Source organism: Chinchilla lanigera, unplaced genomic scaffold (assembly GCF_000276665.1).
Source record: "Chinchilla lanigera isolate Chin_1 unplaced genomic scaffold, ChiLan1.0 scaffold00006, whole genome shotgun sequence".
Classification (NCBI taxonomy): domain Eukaryota; kingdom Metazoa; phylum Chordata; class Mammalia; order Rodentia; family Chinchillidae; genus Chinchilla; species Chinchilla lanigera.
Window position 1 is genome coordinate 34,972,969 of NW_004955407.1, and position 23,178 is coordinate 34,996,146.

Here is a 23,178-nt window from a genome sequence, read left to right on the forward strand (position 1 = left end):
TGGGTTTCCTAAACATATGTCAATTCTATACTCCATGTCAGCCCTCTAGGATTATTCTACTGAGAAATGTTTATACCAACAACACAACAGCAAAACCACTTAATACAATGACCCTTTCCCAAGTGAGTGACTCAACAAACATAGCAGAGACGTTGGCATGAGAAATAGATTTTATAAAACTATTTCAGGACTAGCTTGAGGCTCTCTCCCCTTCCTCCTCTAGGTTATTACCCAGAAGTCAAATTGACCTCGTAATCAGACTCAGATCATTTCTTGGCAGCTACTTTCAGCACTCAAGTTGGACCCCAGGAGCAGAAGAATACCTGTCAAGGACAACAGAGAACGTAACCCTCCCCACAAGGCAGGAACTTGAGAGTGGAGGCACTCTTCAGCTATGTGGACCCTAAGGCAGAACAATGTATATAATACCCAAGCTTCCCACCTGTCACTCGCCCACCACAAAAACATGAACGGTTCCTCTACAGAAGTCACAAATGGAAGAGGAGTGAAAATAGAAAAAGCTGGAACAGAGATGGGAGGTCATGGATGCACATAGCAGGCTTGAATTATTTTTCACCAGAGTTGAGGCACCAAGTGTTTGAGGAATTACAACCCATCTACCATTTACAACCCACCTCCCTACAAACACGGGGTACCTCTACCCCAACCCCAGGGCAATAACATGTATTTACCATAACAGAAAGATTTATCTTGGACATGGAGCTAGCTTGGATAAGGTACTTGTTTTTAAACATCAGTTCAGTAGCACTAGAATGGATTAAGTGTAAATTTCAGCTCATTAGTATATCCAATGCTTCATGCAGTCATTTGGAACAAAAAACAAAATAGGTAAATGTTAGAGTTGGAAAAACTATGCGTAAAAATTCAAGAGAGAAGCACATTTATTAAATTAATTGAATGGGAAAATGATAGAAAAGGAGGCAAGACAGAAAGGACATTCTCTAGATACGAAATGTGTAAAGGAGCTCTGGACCGGGACACTCAAACCTAAAACAGCTCTCTATTCTGTGGGTTCTGTGGCCTTTCAGCAGAAGCTAACTTTTCTGGCTCAGTGTTTATAACTAAACTTCGGTGTGAAATACTGAAAAGAAAACGACTACAGAGGGCCCATTTAGACCTGCCTGGCAGGAGCCAAGTTGGAGGAGAGGAGGGAAAGGCCTGTTTATCTTGACAGAGGATTTCCTTACCAGAACGTGGAAAACATTCTTTTTGTCAAACATGGTTAATAGTCACCCAGCAACACAAAGAGTGGTTTCAGTAGCCTAATATCCACATGGGGTGACTGGGAGCCCCGTGACCGTACCCAATAGACTGAACATGAGCTCACTCATGGCCGTGTCTTGGACAGGGACGGTGTTGTTGATGAGTGCCCAGGGAAAATATCATTACCTAATTCACTTTCCACCAAGGAAAATGTTGTCACCTACTTAGTAGGTGATATAGACACGCTGACCAAGAGTGAGGCAAGAGGCGATATTAACACATCCTCAAGATGCCTTGAAAGACCCAGCTGCTTTTTCAAATAGGAAGAGCAAGGAATGTTCTCCCCTATACAACCACCCTTTCTCATGAGAATGACTGACATTTGCACCATGAGTTCTGTGGGTATTTCCACTAAAAGTAGGGATCGCTGAACAAAGGATCTATGATGAAAGCCACAGGGACTCACAGAAAACACCTGGGATTTTGAACTTAATTATGTAAGTTCTGGTCCTAGGTCTGCCACCAAAACAATCCTGAGCCTCCCTGAGCCACAATTTTCAGAAGAGCTTCTCAACTCCAAGGATAAAATTACAGCATCAAAAAGTTCCTTAGAGGCCATGTCATTCGAGACGAAGCTCTGGGTTAACCTGCCACTTTCAAAACTTCAAATACTGAAGTCAAATATTGTCCCTCTGCCTACTTTTGTTGTCACAAATATCTGCCACTCTCATTTCTTTCTTCAAATCTCAGAATTAGCTCAAGAAACAATTACATATAGTCCAATTGATTGGCTTTTCTTCCTGCCACACTTTTAAATGGAGTTTCCTGTGTTTTTTATCCCTACATAACTCCCAATTTTTTAAAATAAAATTTAAAGAAATGATTTTTGGTCTCAAATTCTTTGATGTTCTAATTACCTACAACACCTCTTACACCTGGACTAGAATAGTGATCATTCCAATTTCTTGTTTTTAGAATTCTGAAAATTCTTTAAGGCCTTTACATTCTTTCTTTTGCAAATCAGAATAATATAGTGTGGTATGTAATTTACTCATGTCTCTAAGGAGCTGGGTAATTTCAACCTCATTCTGAGTTTTGTAATTCAAACAACAAAACCTGGAAGCAGTAAAATCTAAAATCAAAGTACTTGGTAACACTTGTTTAGGGAAGAGTTTGGGCTTAGTTTGGTAGACTAGAAATATATTCAAAATACTTTGTAGCTGCTCTCGTGGGAGGTAGAGTATTTCCCTGCTACTTTAAGCAAGCCATGGGACTTGTTTCACAAACAGAAGGCAGCACAAGTGAGAGCTGGCCACTTCTCAGACTGGTCCTTGAAAAGTCTTGTTGCTTCCAACTGATGCTTTAAGAATCCTGTTCCCCTATGAATGAGGCCCTGACAGCCCCTGGAAGACAGCAGATCTTTGGCACTGTCAACCCCAGAACAGTAACATCTATTTACCGTGACAAAAAATTTGTCTTCAACATGGAGCTAGCTTGGATAAGTTAGTTGTTTTTAAACACCAGTTGTAGCTTCAGAATGGATTAAGTGTAAATTTCAGCTCGTTAGTGCATTCAATGCTCCATACAATCATTTGAGACAAAAAATGAAGGAGGTAAATGTTACAGTAGGAAAAACCATGAAAAAAAATTCAAGAGAGAAGCACATTTATTAAATTAATTGAATGGGAAAAATGATAGAAAAGGAAGCAAGACTGAAAGAACATTCTCTAGATACGAAATGTGCAAAGGAGCTCTGGACCAAGACACTCAAACCTAAAACAGCTCTCTGTTCTGTGGGTTCTGGGGCCTTTCAGCAGAAGCTAACTTTTCTGGCTCAGTATTTATAACTAAACTTTGGTGTGAAACACTGAGAAGAAAATGACTACAGAGGGCCTATTTAGACCTGTCTGGCAGGAGCCTGACCAGTCTATACCAGACAATGAATGAAAGGATGTGGCAGCAGCCAGCACTCAGCTGATCCACCAAACGATCACAGATGCACAAGCAATCAATCCCTGCCAACATCGCCAAGCATACAAGCTGAAAGAGCCACCTAAAAGAACCATGAACCAAAACGATGTTTGTGTGAAGCCATTGAATTTGGGCACTGATTTGTTATGCAGTAAAGCTAACTGATACATCTAGTTTTATCTTTAAAGGAGCTAACCTAGATATTAATCTGCACTGTGTTTTAGGAAGCATTATAAAGTAAGTAGTCTGTTCATGGTAAGCCCCCTGCTCTCACTGCTTTTGCCCTTAGCCTCACCCACACAGTCCCCCCTCTGCACAGATACTGCTCCTTTCTGCCTTTTCAGGGGGAAAATACTTAATAAAACCTATTGAACAAACATATGAACAGAAGTGTTTTCACATACATTATCTTGAGTTTCATTTAACTTGTGTAACAAACTGTGAAATGACAAATGTGACTCCCCTTTGACAGATAAGAAAACTGCAGCTTGGAAAGGAAAAAAGCTTGTCCACAGTCCCTAAATTAGTAACCAGTCTCTCAACTCCAAATGTTACCTGTTCCCCTACCAGCCCAGCCACCTCAAAATTCCTTCCATCCAAGCTATTTACATTTGAAAAAAAGAATTTGCATTCTGGAGGACAGGCCTTGGCAGTCACCCAATCTTCTGACTTGCTACAATAGGATGTAAGCTGGCCAACGGCCCAAGTTCAGTCAGCCACCTGCTTTGATAAAGAAAGTTCCAGTAAGGACCACAGCTCCTGTCTGCTTATGTAAGCTTCTGAACTACAAGACTGAGCTGAGTAGCTGGGGCCAAGACCACTGGACCCACAAAATGAAAGACATTTATAATTTGATTCTACAAAAAGTGTTTTCCAACCCTTGTCCTGAAGGCTCGCTGTATTAGAGTACAACTGATAAGAACATAGATTTCCTGTTAGAACAATATAGGACTGCATATCCACTCCACCATTTACTAGCTAAACCACCAGAAGACACTCCTTAACTTCTCTACGTAAGACTTTGTTTCTTCCTCCTCAAAGGTATGGAGACAATAAACATGAAAGATTGCTGAAAGGATCAAGTATGATAGCGTATACATATAGGAAGTACTTAACAAGGCCCGTGGTGCCGATTCAGTAAATGGCTTTGCTTTCATCTCTACAAATCAATAAATTTTCCGTCTCCTGAAGGCACCTCATGAAGAGAGAAAGCCACTTTTTTGTAGTAGATGCTTGTGCACTTCCAAAGACGTCTGTAGAATCTGTGCATAGGTTACCTTTCGGAGCAAAGCCGACTAGGCAGATGTGAATTAGTTAAGGATTTTGAAATAGATTGATTATAGTCCTGGATTATCTGGGCTGGACTCCAAAGCAGACCACCTTTCCTATTTATGGGGAAGAGAGATTTGACAATGGAAGGAGGGTCAAAGATAAACACTGGTAGCTAGAAGGTAGAGAACAGAAAAAAAGCAAGGAAATGAATTCTTTCCTATCACCTCCAGCAAAAACAAAGCCCTGCCAGTGAGAAACACGTAAGATTTCAGACCTACAGAGCTGTTAAAATATCAAATTTGCATTGTTTTATACCTCCAAGCTTGTGAAATTTGCTCTAGCAGCAGTACAAGATAAATACAAAAACAGACAACTAACAGACATAAAATTCACAGAGAGAGAGCCTGCATGCTACAGGGCACTCTCTGATGACTCCTAAAAACCCTATACTTGGAAATCAAGAGAAATGTGCCATGTGGATTAAGATTTCACAGACAAAGTGGGAAATACACAGGGGTCAGATGGACACTAAACCAAAGTCCCAAGGACAGATACATAATTCCCATGGCAGTGCTTCTCCCCAGGAAATGCTATGTTCTGCAAGGTTTGAGGCACTAGGACTTACTCATTTTAGGATAACTAATTTTTCCCCTGACAATAATCAGGATGGCAGCTAATTAACAATGAAGACTCCTCAGATAACCAATCAAGGGACATTAAAGATTATTCACCAAACTTCTGGAAATATAGTAGCAGCTTTCTTATCTACCCTAGTAAAGCATTTTTACACATTAGGTGAGCAATAGTAAACGAACAGTCAGGGTGTGATAGTTTATTCACAAGAGCTGAGTCACTGGGCCCTCGTAAGGCTTTTGCAAAGTCTTATTCATTCAGAGAAAGACGAAACAGATCCCTCCCCCTTCTCTGCTGGGGATATGGTCCAAGACCACAATGGATGCCTGCTGCTGTGGATGGCACCAAACCCTTCTATGCTATGGTTTTTCTCCCATACATACATGATATGATAGAGTTTAATTTATAAATTGGGCACAGGACAAGATTGACAACAATAGCTAATGATATAGTAGAATAATTATAAGAATATATGAGGTTTAATCTAAACTTACAGTGAATGTTTAAATTTAGAATTTTTATTACAGTAAAAGATTCATTGCCATTAATCCTCCTCACTTGGAATACTGATGCTGTCATGTTATCACTTTCTGAAGCGGTTTTGGAAGTCCACAGGTGTCTTTAGTTGTGCTATCATGGCTGCTTTGACACTTTATCTACTCAAAACCTTTACTTCTCATTGTCATTTTGACTTCGGTGAAAAGTCATAAGTTGTACGATGCCAGATCAGGAGAACTGCAATGTCAGGAGTCAAGTCTGTTTTGTTACCGGATGGCATTCAGCAGCAATATTCATTGTACTTTTGATCAAACCTCAGAAAGACACTCACAAAAGAGGACTTGCAGAACTGCTTCAGAAAGTGGCAAGAGCAGTGGGATAAATGTGCTTGAAGAGAAGGGCAATATTTTGAGGGGGTTTAATGGCAATGTGTCCCTTACTGTAATAAATTTTTGTTTAAATATTACTGTATAGCATGTTCACACCTTGTACTATAATAAAAATTGCTCAAAGCTTATGAATTGCTTGTTTTTAAACTTTTCCATTTAGTATTTCAAATGCCGGTGAACCGCAGTTAACTGAAACCATGAGAAAGGGAAGCTTGGAAAGCACAGCTCACACCACTGTCTGGTTGGCGGACTGCCCAAGCTGTAAGGAACCTCAGAATCATTTCATCTAATCCTGTCACTGTTGGCACGCAGAAGCAAAGGACCAAGAGGATTACATTATCCACCCCACTCCTCAAAGCCAAAGGACTTGACACAGCCTCCTACTGCTGGAACAAACCACCTCTACCCTCACCTCCCTCACCCTGGCCAGGGTTCTAGAGCACAGGGTCACCATGACAGACAAGGCCAGTCAAGCATACAAGTGCTTCACATCAGTCAATAATCTGACTCCTTTCAATAACAACCTTTAGTTACCTGTTCTATATTTCTTTTGATGGTGACAAAATTCATTTACATCTGTATACAGGAATCAAGTCATTCTCCAAATTTCTCAGTGCAGTTCAGTATCCACAGCCTAAAAGAATGAAGGAAAAGCACTCATTGTTCTGTTTTACTAGCCAGATATGTCTTTGGGAGGCATGGAAAGGTTTAACATTTATAGAACAAATAAATCCCATTATTGCTGGTCACTGGCACTACAGAATGCATTGTTCGCACTCAGAATTTTAGCATCTATATCTGCATGTTTATGTGGCAATAATCTTCATGAGATAGGATCTGGGCAAATAGGGATACATTTTTATTTCCACTGGCAAGTACTGTCAGTGCTGGGCCAAGTGCAACTCCCTTGGTTATGTCATACACTTGGTGACACTCTCAGTTACAACACAAGGACACCTAAGTCCACTGGAGCAGTAATGACAGAGATGCTTACATCCATCTTTACAACTCAGTACCTGGAGCAACTGCCCAGCTGGCCCAGCCTTTAGTCCTCCTCCGATCGCAGAAGCTCCTTCCAGTCTTGGTCCATGGAAAATGTAGAGTCCAGGGGACATCTGAGTCCACCAATAAAAAGCACCAGGTTATTCTAGAGGAGAAGCAGCAGTTCGAGGGTGCTTAGTGAAGATGTCTGACACATAATGAGAAAGAGGCCACCACCCTCGTGCCTACCTGCCGGCCTTGCTCTAGGAATGGATATCCAGACTTTTGGCTTGCCCTGACTACACTGCCAAGAGGAACTGTCAGGAGCTGCCTGTAAAATATATAATATAGTTCATGTATGTAAGTAACAAAACTTTCTTTATGTTTTAACTTATTAAATTATTTTATCAAGTAATACAAGCTCAAGTTTAATAAATTAGACAACTTACCTGTTTGCTAAATGAGAAGCATTTGTCTTTGCAGACAAACACACACAGGTATTATCAGTAACCCACAAGTTTGCCCACCAAATCACACAACTGCAGGATATTAGACCACTGCAATTGGACCACTGAGGTGTCCTCGAGGCACACACACCCATGAAGCTTGGTGAGCCTGTCTACAAAGAAACACTATTTGCATCATTAGAGGTAAAATTTTCATTCCAGATTCTTCCAATATGCACATCTGCAAAAATCTGGCTTATTTCTCCAAAGGTCTGAGTCAATGTCCCCCACTGTTTACTAAAGAGCCAGTCTTGAAGAGCAGAAAAAAGTTACAAGCTGCTAATGAGGGCTTAGCACCCTCTGAAAGACAAACAGCTCCAGTCAGCAACTCCACAGAGGGAAATGAGCTCTGCGCCCAGCAGGTAGCAGCCAGAAGCACAGTCCTGCATTGATTGTGAGTCAGTTTGGCAAAAAAGGTCTTGATCAATGATCACTCTATAGTAGGCACAGCACAGGGGCGATGCCAAGTCTCATCCCTGGGTTCTCCAAAGATCAAGGCAGACAGCAGGAAAGTAACACATTTAGAATAGCCGTGGCTAGACTCTCACCGCCTGAGCACCACTTTTCCTTCTGACTTAGGGGAAATATTCTCTTCAGAGAAATGAAGGGGAAGGGGCCTCAGGAAAACTAAATTCTATCCATTTTCTTGATTCAATTTTTTTGAATCCCAGTTTTGCACCAGACATGATACTTTGCCACATTAAACAAGTTCTGTAAAATCCCTGCAGGGCTTATGTGGAGTTGATACACTGCTGGGTGAAACAAATGTCAGGGGGCGATTGGTGCTTTGCAGAAAAGCAAGGAAAGAGAAGGATGATGTTGGTGAGAGCTATCACTTCCAAAAGATATCTCATGTAGCTCTCCCAAAAGGGGTCATTTGCCTTATAAATCAGATAGATTTTTTTCTTAAATTATCAAAATTTATTAGCAGGTTTTAAGCAATAACATATTATCTAGTTTTGTTTTTGAGGGATCATACAAGCTGCTGTGCGAATTCATTTCAGTGAGGCAAGAAGGGCAGTCAAGAGGTACGGGGAAAAAGACAAGCGATGGCCTATAGAGGTGAGGCAGAGACAGGAGAAATGCGCACTGATCCACAGTGTGTTGGAGTCTGAGACCACAGAATCGGTAATAGTTGGAAAATAGGTTTTGAAGAGAAGAATGGGATGACTCCTATTTTGGGGCTTCAACCATAATGGTCAGGTGGTGCTACCTATTGGGACCTTCCTGCCTCCAGATGCACATGATAAAAAGATCGTTTTATATATGAAATTCCCTCTGGCTCTGTTGTCTGGAGAAGATAGAATCCAGAATTGGCTTGGCCATATTCCTAGGTACAAAGAGATGGTAGCTTCATTATTTTATTTTAGCCCTTATAAGCTGTAGCTTTGGGAGCACACAATTCATAAATAAATTTAGCATAGCCTATTTATCTGTCTTTTTCCTCCATTTCATTGAAATCCTGGGCATGGCTTCTACCAGGATGATGAATTTGGCTAGAAATTCATCACATTCATTCAAGACTAATATGGTGTTATCTAGTACAAGAAACAGATGAGAAATCATTCCTACAGGACTGAAGCTCAGACTTGGCTCAAGGGAAACACACGAGACATAAGGAAATCATTGGGACACAAATATTAGACAGTCTTGTGATGAACTAGAAAATGTCTTAGTTCACCCAAAATGTAGTATTTATAGGCATGGCAAGGAAAAAGGAAATTCAGGCACACAGTGGTTGTGTTTCACAGATGGATTTTTCTTAGCGTTTTTCAAGAGCAATGAACTTTGGATAAGCAATTAACCAACTTAGGAAAGCCATCCAGGCAACAATATTTATGGAGGCACTTCTGTCTTCCAAGTGCCATGAGGGCAGAGTGGGGAGCAAAATAAACCTGCTCCCTTCCCCTGTGGAATCTGTGGTCTGAGGGGAAAGGTGGCATTAGCAGCAAAGTGATTATAAATAATGAAATACTTGCAAAGCAGAAGGACAAGGATATACCAGAGTACATTATGGGGAGAGTAATCTGGTCCAGGGAATCAGGCAGAGGAGACCGGAAGGATGAGAGGCTGTCCACAAGACAACAATCACTAGGGCCAGGAGGGAAAAAGTAGGTGTGTTTAAGGGACTCAGAGGAACAGGGCATAAAGAGGAGGGGTTTGGGAGGGAATGGTGGCCGAGGCAACAGAGGGCTGCAAAGGCAAGATCAGGCAGTTAGGACCTTAGAAGTAAGCCTTACTTATTGTTTGCTCTAAAGGCAGTAGACAGCCACTAAGTGGTAATAAGTAGAGGAATCAAGAATTGGGCTTTTAAAGATCACGCTGGTGGAAGGGCGGGGGGAAATGATCTGGAGCAAAGTGTTCATGGAGAGGGGTAGGAGGCTTGAGGAGGCAGGGCAGGGCCATGGGGAGCTGTGAGAGCTGCTTAGGAAGCAGGATCCAGAAGGTGGGGCCATTCACAGGGCTGGGTCAAGGCAGAAATGTCGTGGGCAAGGAGATACAGGGTCAGCCGGGATTCTTGGGTTCTTGGCACAAGAATTTTATTAAAGAGGAGAACTCCAGAAATTTACAGCCTCAGTTCTAGTTCTCATCATAAGTAATAAGAATAGGAGGAAATCCAGAAAGCAAGTCAAAGAAACCCAAGGATCAAAGAAGCCATTCAAGAGACTATTAGATACAGAAGAGAGAAGAGTTACCAACAAATATCATTAAGATCTCCCTCTCTGACAAGATGGGAGAAATGTAGTGGTGTGTGAGACTGCATAGAGATTAGAGAGCAAGATATAGCAACCACCTGGCCTATAGTTTCTGGACGGCAAGAAGTTATGGCATTATTTCAGTTAGGGAGCCTCAGAAAGGAGGTAGGAGAGACGCCAGCAGACAGAAAAGGTACCAGCTGCGTGGAGCTGGAAAGGAATCTTCCGCTCCACTGAGAGGAGTCTTGGACTATCTATAAGAAGGCTGAACACAGAAATCATAACACTACAAATACACTCTCTCTTGAAATTTCTTGGAAAGAAATAAAAATATTTATTATTGGTCCTGAGGCACAGAGGTTCTGAAGAAGGGCGTATGTCCAGGGAACTTCAGCCCACAGTCATAGGTTTCCTGTTTGATGGGTGCCATGTATAATAGGTAACAATTTCTGCTCGCTAAACCTCTTAACTGTGTGAGGTTGGAGTTATTGTCCAGGGTTGCAGATATGTTCAGGGTGCTGGCATATGTTGAAATATATGACTGCAAGATTCTCTGGATCTATTTACTGGGTGAATGGATGCAGAATATTAGAGACAATGCACTGTACTAGAACTAACCTCTTTGTCCCATAAAGGTGTCTCCTCACTGATGGAGAATCTCCCACATGGAAAGAACACAGACTCAGTTGGTTTATCTCAGGTCATGTTACTAAACAATGTATACAGTAAGAGAGCCAGCCCTTCAACTATTTGACCCATGCAAGCAATGGCATGTTCTCAAAGGGAAGGTGGGGACATCAGAATCACAAGTATATCTTCGTTGCCAAGGCTCCAGAGAGTGATGTGCAATGGAATAAAACTTCAGTATTAACCATGGGCTTCTCTTTGCATTTCCTTGTACTCATGGCAATTCTCCCCAATCTTCCTCAACTCTGAGTAAGTAACAGGCCATGAATGAGTCAGGCAAAGAACTTACAGCAGAATAAGGAAGACAAAAGAGGAACTTTTAATATAAACATGAATTTTCAGCCTTATTCAAAATCAACAGCCTTCACCTTTTTAGAGACCACACTTTCAAACTTGAATTGCCTACTGCATTGCACACTTTCTGGTACTATAGCGAAATACCAGAAGCAAGCTTTTTACAAAGAAAGAGGGTTATTTTGCTCATAGTTCTGAAGCTCAATGGCATGGTGCTGGCATCAGCTCAGCTCTGGTGTGGGCCTCAAGGCAGATGGCACCACAATGAAAGGTCAAAGAGGGAAAGATGCAACTCATCTCTTAAAGATTTCACTTCTTACATTTCCATACTGGAAGCCCAATTTCCAATGCATGAACCCCCAAGGAACACACTCACCCAAACCATAGCACATATATCCTAATCACTTCAGGAAGTAAAGCCTAGTTGGTCTCTAGCTAGCAAAGGCAAGCTAATCCTCCTCAGTTCTGAGCTACTTATTACCAGTCACTCCATGAAGAACTCCTTTCTGTTTTTATCTTCCCTTTTGATCCATAATCCCTGCTCCATTCCCTGGATTCTCAGATAATCCACTCTCAAGGGTTTGCTTATCCCTAAATATGCGCGTGTCCTTGTAAAATATGCACAGCCATTATGCAAGTGTATTCAATAATATTCAACGAATAAGTTATTATTATTACTAATAATAAATTACTTATAGACCCTGACATGTGTATATCCATGTGGGATTACTCTCTGCTACCACATACACAAACAAAACATCCAGGGAATAAAGTTTATACAACAAACAAAGGACTGGAAGAAAATGAAGTGTGAGCTAGATTGCTCCGCCCTTGGTAACAGAAAGTATGTCTCCGATTGGAGGAGCAAAAAATAGGGTTAAAGGGGAATAAGAGTTGAAACATCAACAGAGTCCATCCATTAGTCTGACTCCTAACCAATGTTTACACTGCCATCTGGATATCACTTCAGCAAACCAAGTTGACACAAAATTAAACCATCCCAGGAGCCTACAGAGTTTGTCTGCTAAGGCAAACACCAGGATGGAGACACAGCCTAGGTTATTCTGTGGGTCCTACCACCAAGGCCACTGGAGGGGCAAGAACTCCATTTTGAAACTTCTTTGTCAGAACACAAGGGCAAGACACAAACAAGACGGCACAAACTACTGTCTCCTACATGAGATCGAGGGTCCTACATGAGATCCAGGTTCTTTATAGTGATATATTTTTGTTTTAACATCTCCTATCTTATAATTACAATATATGCAGTCATCTCAGAATACACACAAATGTTATTTATCAAATAGCATTTTATTAGTTTTAAAAATAAGAACTCAAATATCTGAGTACACTTTGAATACCTACATTGACTAGATAAGGATTACAGAAAGAAGTTTAATGGATTTTTTTTTTTTTTTGAGACAGGGTCTCACTATGCAGTTTAGGCTGGCCTTGAGCTCACTTTGTAGTCCAGGCTGGTCTCAAACTTGCAGCAATCCTCCTGCCTCAGCCTCCCGAGTGCTGGGATTACAGGCATGCACCACCACACCTGGCTGGAATTTTTTATCCAAAGAAAACTGTTAAGAAGCAAATATTAGCCAAAAGTCAGGAGAGAAGAATAACTCCTAAACACACGAATTCACAGTCACAGTTTTTGATCATATCTTCAGTGTATAAAAAGATTGTTGATAGCTAATATCTACTGAGAAGGAAAATAATTGGAAAATTCTTGAGTTATATCTCTCTATATTTCCTGCTCCACTCACAGCTATTGTTGGCTCTTTACCAAATTTCAGTGAACTATACCTTTTTAGCACCTCCTTAAACCAGAGAAAACAAACATAAAATAGACTATTTGAAAATTACAATAAAATCAGGATCTATCTTGTGTATTTGGTGGGGGAAGTCTGACATCCATTATCTCCAGGAGAGAGGAGAGATGTGAGGTCATCTACAGATGATAGAATCGTAAAGGATTACTGTGACAGGTTTCTGTCAGTACAGGGTTTGTCTGGGGTTGATATCACAGCCTCCAAGAAGACAGACCTTGACCTTCACCCACAGCAACAATCTAATTGTGCTTTATTCTGAGGGAGTTGGTTCTAAATAAAGATCCAGGAGATGCTGGATGGGCTTCTCATTACAGATCAGTGTCATAGATCATTCTACCATAGTTAGAGTCACCTTAGGTCAATCTTATCAGGAAAAACATTTCTTAAGGATTATAGATCAAGTCAGCATTGTCTAAGAGAAACATAATTCCAAGAGACATCTCCCAGTCACTGCCACCACCACCCAGCCCAGCATGCTTTCTGCTATAGTTTGTATCCGGAATGGCCAAAAAGGACCACGTATGAAAGGCTTGGTCCTCGGCTTGGTGCTTGCTACTGGAAGGTGGTAGAACCTTTAAAAGTTGGGGCCTTGTAGGTGTACTCAGGTCAATAAGGGCATGCTCTCAAAGGTGATCAGTGGAGCCCTGGCCCCTACCATCTCTCTTGTTTCCCATCTCCCATAAGGAGAGCAGATTTGCTCTACCACACACTCATATACTGCACTACTTCACCTCAGGCCCAACAGCAATGCGGTCAACCACAGACTGAAACCTCCAAAACTGTGGACCAAAATAAGCTTTTCTTCTTTTTGCATTAGTTCATTCAGGTGTTTTGTTACAACAGAAGGATGACTGACACACTTTCCTCAAAGTGTCTTCAAACTAGGAGTCAGTAGGCTCGAGAAGCAGCCCACCCTGCTGATCCCAGCTCCTACAGCTTCCCTGCATCTATTATACTTTCAATCCCTTCTATAGACTGCCAGAGACAGCTTCTTAACCCTTTCCCTGGTGGCATTTACATTGCTTAAAAAACGCACTGCAAACAGTTATTCACAACAAATGCCAGCAAAGACCACCACCGGTAGCATCTATAGAAAGTCCCTAGTAGTCAGACTTGCTTCTTTTAATAATTCCTCTTTGCCCACAAAATATCTAAAGAAACACTGAGACATTTGCTTAGGTCTGAATTCTTTCTGGATGGCCATGAAATCTGCATGTGTAGTTTATGTGCACATTATAGAGAAGGCTCACTGTCTGGGAAGTCAGTTAAATTAACAGCTTGGAGAAATAGCAATCTCCAGTCATGCCAGGCAGCTAACTGAGCTTCAAATAATGAATAGGATGTCTTAGTTTATTCACTGCTCTTTATTCTACTCAATCAAATCTTTTTTTAAAAAGGAATGCTTCTAAAACTAATATTTACTTGTTCCTCCAGAAATACTTTAATTGGCTTTGTGAAATCAATGGTTCTCTTGATAATTGGTGATAAAAAAAAAAAAGTGTCTCTTTTCCCTGTGCTGGCAATATCTTGGTTTGAATAACAGAACAGATAATTCTTTCACAAATATGAAAAACAGATTTTCGGAAACAAGCTTATTTTATTAAGCCATGTTATTTAATTTTATCTGACATTTGAAAGTCATTTTTGCTAGTAAGCACTCTACATTAATACCTTGAGTTCACATAGAGTTTAACAATATGAATTTCCTATCAGAGAAAAGTACGATATATGTTTGGCAGAAGCCAAGTTCATGAAGAATTAACAGCTATCAAATCCCAGAGGGGAAACAAATTCTCTTGGCTCCTCTTTTGCCAATTGTCAGACATCCAGTTTGCGCTTTCAAAACTCGGCCTCTAATCCCAGACTCAGGAATGGGAACACTGGTAACACTGCACACATGCCCAACGACATCACGTCCAAACATCTGCAGGCAACCAACTGAAACGCAGGCAGGAAAAGTGTAACAGCTTAAGACAATGTTCCTATCAAAAATATCTAGAATGGACCACAGAGGATAAGTCATTTTTATGTGCTTATGCAGACGGGACAAGAACCAATCTCAAATTACAAATTAAATAGATTCCTAAACATCGTGTTAGGTGAAAGTTAACCATTGAATCTTACTTTCACACTGGCATATTTTAAAACAGCGTTCAGTTTAAATGTGTAAATCAAGCAGTAATACCAGTAACAAATATCAGATAATCATAGGTTTTAAGAAAAACAGTATTCTTCCTTGCTATAAATATAATTCATGTGAAAATATACTTGAGTGGACCTTCAATAACCACTACATTTCTGGATCTTTGGAAACACTTTTTCATCTGTGTAAAGCCTTGTTCATGTAGAAAACTCCTACTCAACAAGGAAGCTTCAGTCCAAATCTCACTTCCTGTAGCGAGCTGGCTGTTCCCGCTCTGTAGCCCCAGAGGGAAAATGTCCGTATCTTCCATGAGCCCCAAGGCAGAACACACCTCTTTTCTCTCCCGGCAGCTGAGCATCCCTCCACAGACCTGCGGACAAGGTGGGGTGGTCATGATCATCTCATGATCATCGCTGACAATCTGTATCCTCCACCGGCCCTGTGTTTCCTGGGGGAGTAGATGCTAACACACCTTTGGGGGCTCCAAGTGCCCATCAATACCCAGCATCTCAATGGTGCTAAGTAAATGCTTCTGAAATAAATGAGAAAACAAATAAAAGGAATTAAAGGATTTAAAGTGGTAGAATTCTTAAAACCTTATCTAGGTATTCCCCAAATTGGGCCCTATGGATGATTCCAAAACATTCACAGGAACCTGTGTTCCTTATAGGCTGGTGTCAGTCCACTCAGGTATTTTTAGTCTGTTTGTTCTGAATAAACCTTGAGCCCTCTGATCACAGACGAGAGGATCCACAAGCTCTCAAGACCCTGATGTGCTCATCAGTTCACATTAGAGTGACTTAGGAACAGGTTCAGGACACCCTACTTAAGAATGTCTTAAATTGGCGGACACTTTAAACTGTTACCCCCAGCTGATTAAAGATTGCCAAAAGATAAATTATGTAGTTTAAACAGTAGGAATGACTGTGGATCTGATGAGAAAATAAGGTTGCCAACTAAAGGGACACAGAACATCTAAACTGCAAGTTCTAGAGAACCCTATGAAGAGTGAATTTTCAAGAGTGCACACACTCTCACAAGCAGGTCCCCTGGTGGGCATTTCCATGTTCATGTGGTAAGGTGTCCTCCACTTACTGTCCAGGTGAGAGCTGTCCAAACAGATGGCTGAGCACACACCAGCTTTGAGAGGCCTCTGAAAAGAGCTGGGTAAATGCCTATAGGACTGTCATCAGTATTTTAGCCTCCACAACTCCAAGGGACAGAAGAAACCTTGGGGTCCAAAGGCTGACAGGTGGTCAGTACACCACCAGTGAGAGGCAGTAGGCAAAGCCAGCAAGGGAAAACGTCCCACAGTGCTTTTCTGAAGGCTTGAGTCTTAGAGAGTTAAACATTACACCATGTGTTTGTTGACAGAACTACAACCAATGTGATGATAGCGACCTCCTGTTTTCCATAGACTAAGAAAAGAGAAAGCAATATTGGACATAAATTACCAGCAGATCTCACAAGGGGGTGAGAAATAGGATAATTCTCTAATGAATATTAGATGGCAGACTGGGAAGGCACTTTTTCCTTTTGCATATTTTACTATGTTAATTATGAGTGTGAAAGGTTGATAACCTAGAGTCTATATTCCACCTGCCTATCTTCAACCTACAAAAGGGCTTTCACATTATCCAAGGTTCTGGAATCTTCTTAATGCCTCACTGTAACATTTAGAGGATGAAGTCACAGATTGGCTTGAACCAAAACAATCTCATAAAGATAAAATATAAATGGAACTGGGGAAAGTCAGTAGCTGAAAGCTCCGATGTCAACAAGAGCCCTTGTGCTTGAAGGTTTTTCAGCCCTCCCTGGACAACAGAGCATGCAGTTGAAGCACAGTATTCCTCTAGTACTCTTTGAAGAGCTACTGTATATGACAACATTTTTTAACAGAGTTGACCTCAGTAAATCCAAGCATTCCCAGTTCAGTTGAATTAAAAATTCTGTTATTCTTTCATTCTAATCTTTGCCTCTATAGTTTGCCTCTATATTCTGTCAATCTGTTTCCATTTACGCAAATTTTTATGAAGCTCTGCAATTCTTACCATTACCAGGAACTACGACCACTTCCTAATGACAAGATTAACATTTTGAAATTAAAAAATTAATGGTGTCTGCAGAAGGATTCAACAAGGTGAGTATAAGCAAATATTAATGGTTGCTTTTATTGATCTCACATTCTCCACTGTTTCAACTAATGCACAGAACTAATATATTATGTGAGCTATGATATCATGTGAGTTACTAAGTTTTGTCAGGTGTGGTAGTGTATGTCTATAATCTCAGCACTCTCAGAGGCTCAGGCAGCACAATCACAAGTTCAAGCCAAGCCTGGGAAACTTAGCAATTTAGCAACACCCTGTCTCCAAATAAAAAATTTTTCAGTGGGCTGGGGAAGTAGCTCAGTGTGAAGGCCTTTGGTTCAATCCTGAGTATTGTGAAATCAATCTACCTCAAAAAATGAAACAGGCTTATAATCTGCTTTATAATCATTTTAACCAACTCCCCAGAGTTAGAAATGAAGATACAGTAATTCTGTACTTTCATATAAAGTAAACATCCTGTGTATGTGTGTACCATATACATACATAGCGACAAATATACAAAGACACACATACATACATACACATACATTTTTAAGGTTGCAAAAATAGATAAAGTTAAGTACAACTTTAATAATGAATTCCTGAAAATGACAGGATCTCCCAGAGAAACATATGTTAAAAGGTATTCTCTAGATATATTCTTCAAATATGAAAATATTTCAGTAATTTCCCTTGATATTTTGTTTGATTTTCACAAGTGAACGCACAATTGACAAACTTCAAACTAATGCATGGCAAAAGCTAATACACCACAAAATTTTCCATGTTTTCTTTTAATCATATAATTTTCTAAAAACCTACACCTCTTATCACAGAGATAAGCATTTCAGTGGTAGCATTTTTTGCTCATTACTATAAAGTTAAAACTATAGAAATGGTCAATTTTACAAGCATTGCCCTTAGATGGCAAAGTTGGCAAAGCCTAATGTATAGTCAAAGGCACCACCACATGCAGGGCTCCTCTACCAGATGCATCCGGTCTACCTTAGCATCATCCGTATCATCCATGTTTAAGGAATTTTTTTACCCAGAAATCACCTGTATTTCCAGGACCCCAGTCCTTTTCTGTGTGCCAGCCATGCTAGGGTATTTTCAGTCCCTTGCAAAGACCAGTCTTCCTCAATTTCCAGCCTTCACACAAGAGTTCTTCCTGTTCATCATTAATTTTTGTCTTGCTTACTCCTACTCTTCAGTTCTCAAATGTAACTTGCTATGAACCTCCCCATCAGAAGCTGTATGCTGACCAGGGTTACCTATATTTGGGGCTTAGCAACATTCCTCAGGTATACGATGATGTTATGGAACTTGCTTCTTCAAAGGACCATCGACTCACACATATAATCTGGAAGCTTTTCTCCTGTAGTGCTAGATAGACCCCAGTTGTTCAGCTCATAGTAGGCATTCATGAAGTCTTCATAGAACTAGATTGGCTTTCCTTTGTCACGTTCAGAGGAGAGGGAGAGAAAGATTGATCCACATCTGCATCACAGTGATGCAATCAGTGCCACAGAGCGATGAAGGATATACATGGCATCCCAGTGTCTCAAGTCTTTCTTCTTACAGACAAGTCTCCAAGGCCAATGCAAGCAAGCCAATGTATACTTTGGCCTGACATCTGTGATGCTTTGAAGCTCATCCATTTTTTCCAGAGATCTACTGTATGTATTATGGCACTGATGCTCTTTGATCTGTGTTGCTAACATATTCCCCGAAAGTCCGGGAAGCAACCCTGTCTTCAGCTGGCAACTGGGGACTGGATTCAAATATGGGAAGAAATAAAAAAACCAGGTTCCAAATCCAGAGCTAAAGTGATGCCCATAATTTTAGATTTTGGAGAAATTTATCAATTACACAACCTGCAGGTTCCAGACACACATAGAAAACAACCAAAATCATAAGCAAGGATTTCCACATTCACACGTTGCACGTTTATCTTAATCGCCCCACAGAAAAAGAAAGAAAAAAAAAAAGGAAAACCACTTGGAAAATAGTCCTGGCTAGGTGAGAAATAAAAGAGGGCAGGTGGATAAAAGAAATAGATCTAAGACAATAGTATTAACAATGAGCTTTTAAAGGAATGCTATAAACTATACATAGCAAATTCTTTTCCATTGAAATTTCTCCTCTGCAACCCAACTAGCACTACTGCAGAGGCCTCAAATCTTAGCTCTTTGCTTCCTTTTAGTGACCACCGTACTTGAGTCACCAGCAGGTACGGGAACACCCACAGGCCTCTGCCTCAATGCGGTTTCTTAAAGTAATACAGGAACAATTTTTGGCTTTGCTGCAAATGTGCATAATGGAAAGCAAATATTATTAAAAAGACAATCATTTTTAGTGATTAAAATAATTCAAGGCAGAAAAAATTTCTCCCTTAAGTTTCTAAGTTCTCATTTATCATCGTTTTGCCGCAAGAAGCCAGAGTAATTTTATTTTTCCTGACTTCTATTAAAAAGATCAATACATATGATTCCAAAGAGTCTCGGCTCATGAAAAGATGGAGCGGGCCCATAATCACATATGAAAGTATTGGTTGTCATTAGCAGGAAGATTGATCTGAAAAGACAGCTGACCCACAGTGAAAAGACTTAAAAATTTCCACCGGGCTGACCAACAACTTTCACCTTCCAGACAATTAAATACAGACAACAGATTACCCTGTTAGAGGAAAGAATTGGGTTGGAGAGGGTCTGCACATACCTACTTTACCAAAGAATACCAAGTTTCCCAATAATAATTTTTTTGTTGCAAAAAACTCATGTGTCCCAATAATACAAAATCATTGTTCAGTGTGTATCCAAGTCAAATGTTGAATAAGATTTTTATAGTCACATGCAGCAGCAGAGGTACTGATGAATGTCAGAATTGACTTTTAAAAACAGAGGTAAAGAAAATATCACAAGCAAATATCGCAAGCTTGTCCCATGAATAGAGAGCTTCTTCCAACTTTCTAGAGTAACTGACATGACCCTTGGTGGTGATGGCACAAAATTCACAAGGACTAAACTCATGGGTGTGCAAAGAGTTTTCTTCAAGACATAGTTTATCCTTCCAGAGACCTACTTATAGTGTAGAAAAATGCTAGCCATAAATGGAGACAGAATTTTTATGGGTCTTTGGGAGGGCAAGGTAAACTTAGAATTCATAGCTGTGGTCCAAAGACATTCTACGCTGAGACTGACATGTTCAGTATCCCTACCCTCATCCTACATGAGTAGAACACAGACACACCTGAGGAAGATGTTCCCATGCTGCAGAGCTGATAGACAAGATGCCAGAGGGGCTGAGACCAGGAGCAAGAGAATGCTTTTAACCAAACCTTGGCCTGTGCTTTTTAAAGCCACCTGAATATTTCATTACTCTTCACTCCCTTTACTTAACTTATTACTTAGCTGGACATCTCACAGTACCCTAAACTGTTCAAAATTATTAATCATTGATAATTTTGTAATGACCTAAAAGCTGGTATTGGAGAGAGATCAACTCCATTCCTCAAAACAATAATATTGAATATATGTGGGCACTGCATTTGTGTTAAGAGCCATTGTTTATAATGGGCTCCAACAGAGCTGGAGAAATATTTTTATGTAAGTATGATACTCTATTCCTCTTCTAAGAATTTTTAAATGCTTTCGTTATCTAAATTTTGTACAAAATTACACTGTCATGTCACCTACTCGACATTTCAATGCATACAAAGCAAAGCTGTTTTCCTCCAAGTCTAAATTAAGCAAAACATAATAAACATTTGATTTTATGAAAATAGCAGAAAATGTTCAGGCTTTTGGAATTTCCTGTAATAATAGTACCAGGAGTAAATTCCTCTAAAGACAGAGGACAGAAATAAGCCCAGCCAGGAATTATTTTTAGTTTTTCAAACTTAGTAAATTCCTTCCAATTTTAAGCTGAAAGGATTATTTTTTCTTACAAATACAAAAACTTCTCCATTTTACTACTGAAGTCAATATTAAAAGAAGGGGGAACATAATTTTCTATGTATACTTTATACAGGATTCTGAGTACATATACATTTATATGTGTGCATTCCATGCTAGAAATGCAGTACATCTCTTTAAAGCCAATTCTCTTTTCAAGAAGACTAAAATAAATACCACAGCAGGGCATCAATACCCTTAAAAGTGGAGTTGGGGCTGTGGACGTAGCTCAGAGGTAGAGTGCACACAGGCGGCCCTGGGTTCCAATCCCATTCCTACAAAAGCAAAACAAAAGAATTGGAGCATGATGGCTTTTCAAGACTGGAATGAGCTATGGAAACTGCGCACTGTGGTCTTAAAGAAGGTTCTCAAAAGATGATTCTTACCATTCCCGAATGCCACGGAAATTATAACAATAAAAAGAGGGAGGAAAAGGTATGTTGTATCTGTACTAGTCAGAGTTCTCCAGGGAAACAGAACCATAAAATGTACACACAAGAAGAATGAACTTTATTATGAGGAATGGCTTGCATTGTGATGGACGGTGACAAGTCAAGAGCTACAAGATGAGTCAGGAACCAGAAGACTCATGAGAGCCCAAGGTGCGGTCCCAGGCAGAGTCTCGAAGCTTCAGAACAGAAAGAATCGATGGTTTAAGTCTCAGGCCAAACATTGGCAGGCTGGAGATCTAGGAATATCTGCTGCTTCCATTTAAATCTGAAGCAGGAAAAAGTCAGGGTCCCAAGTGGAAGACCACTGAGTGAGAGGAATTCTCTCTCACTCTGGGGAAGCCAGCATGTTTATTCTTTTCAGGCCTTTAATTAATTAAATGAGGTCTACCTACAAGAGGGGGGACAGTCTGCTGTATTCAGTCTATTAACTTAGATATTAAATTCATCTAAAAGCACCCTCACAGAAACACTTAGAATGTTAGCCCAAATACCTGAGCCCATGGCCCAGTCAATCTGACACATAAAATGGAGCATTGCAGTGACCAAGTAAAATGCTAATATAATACAATTTTATTTTTGGTTGTTTCGATACGAGTGACAATACAACTTCTGCTCATTCCCTTCTTTGACTCTTTCTCGTGACCATTTGGTTTAGTAGAAAGAAATACTTTTGCCCTTCAACAATGGAGCAATAACATTATACTGAAAAGTCTTCCCCCAGCAGAAGTAAACTCAAGGAACATTTATTTAATAAAATTGAAAATCAATTAAATTTTTATTTTCAGCAGTCAAACTCAATGCCAAGCTGTCCTAGTGAAGAAATTTGATAAGAATTCATGCACTCTCTTTTCTTGGAAAACTACAGAGTCAATTTAATAATCATATTGGTTGACTTGTTGGTAAGAAGTCTGAGAAACATACATCTACCTTCCATTTCCTTTGAAACTGCATTTTCCAATTCTGTGACACCTTTGTTACTCCAAGGGGACTCAGCAGGCTAGCAGCATCAGCATCACGTAAGCGTTTGGTAAAAAAGCAGATCTGGATAGGGCCTTGGAATCTGTAATTGAAGTTTGTCAGGTGGTCCTTCAGCACTCATGAAATAATCACCGTAGAATATCTATATAAATGTTAGTTGATTCAGTTCATAGCATCATAAATGTCACAGGTTAAACCGCAACCAGAGAAATTTAGTACCATCATCCTGTAAGAGCCTAATTTGCCGAACCAGCAGGCATACGTTCCAAGTCAACTACGGGGAAATTTATGTTTAACTATATTTGCTCATTGTCTCTAAATTTAAAGTGATCAGGCCTGGGGATTTAGCTCAGCGGCACAGCGCCTGCCTGGCAAGCACAAGGTCATGAGTTTGATTCCTGGTACCAGAAAAAAAAACAAAACAAAACAAAAAATAAAATAAAGTGATTATATCCATTTTTATGAATTTAGAGGAACTGCAGAATATCAAAATATTATAATACTAGATTACATTTTAAATTTAAATATTAAATCAAAGTTAACATGCATATCTTAATAAGGTAGATACTTTTCATA